Raw genomic sequence first — 913 nt, forward strand, 5'->3', positions numbered from 1 at the left:
TTGTGATAACAGAGAACGTTCTTGGTTATGAAAACAAAAAATGGAGAACGTTTTTTTTTAGTAATAAACACATAATTTTAAGTTATCTATTTAATTTAATAATCAAAAGACTCTAAATAAATATAGATAACATGAGAGAAATCATGTAGAGATTTATCCTGGTTCACCAAATCCTGGTTACGTCCAATCTTCACAGTTTGTGAGATTTTTTACTAAGTGTTCAAAACGTTCTTGGTTTTTACACCATCAGTTCAGATCAACTTTGATCTGTTACACAACTCTTCCTTTCTACCCAGAAAGGATTACAACAGTATGCCTTTCAACTTTTGAGAGGATTTTTACACTTTACCGTTTACACGTAAAAGGATTTGCAACAAACTACTCAAACTATCTTCAATACAATAATAGTCTTGAGTTTACACGATTATGATTTAAAGTGTTTTGTCATAATCTAAGAAAGCTCAACACTTGTTTGAGTTTTGATTCTTTTGACAGAGAAATACAATAGACTGATTCTAGGAATAAAATGAGAAAAATCAGAACTTATTCTATGTAAGAATATGAGATACTTTCGAGTATGATTGTAAGTAAGTCATGATTTGCTTTGCACTTGAAACTCTGTTTTTTCCTTAAGCTTGGAGTTCCTTTTATAGGCTTCAACGAGGCTTATGTCAACTCATATGATCGTCGGAAAGAGTCCAACTATCATGTGTTAGCTTGTGGATAAGATCATACTTGAATTAAGAACGTTCTTGACTAAACATTCTCCGTTTTACTGCTTTCGAAATATCCATCATTGACAGTATTTTGATAGAATCACAGAAAAATAGGGATCTGTGAACGTAAAATGATAGATAAAATGGAAATTTATTGATTTATGGAAGAAGGGAAAATTCTGATACAATGTATAACC

The sequence above is a fragment of the Cicer arietinum genome, chromosome 5 (assembly GCF_000331145.2).
Source record: "Cicer arietinum cultivar CDC Frontier isolate Library 1 chromosome 5, Cicar.CDCFrontier_v2.0, whole genome shotgun sequence".
In the NCBI taxonomy this organism is placed as follows: domain Eukaryota; kingdom Viridiplantae; phylum Streptophyta; class Magnoliopsida; order Fabales; family Fabaceae; genus Cicer; species Cicer arietinum.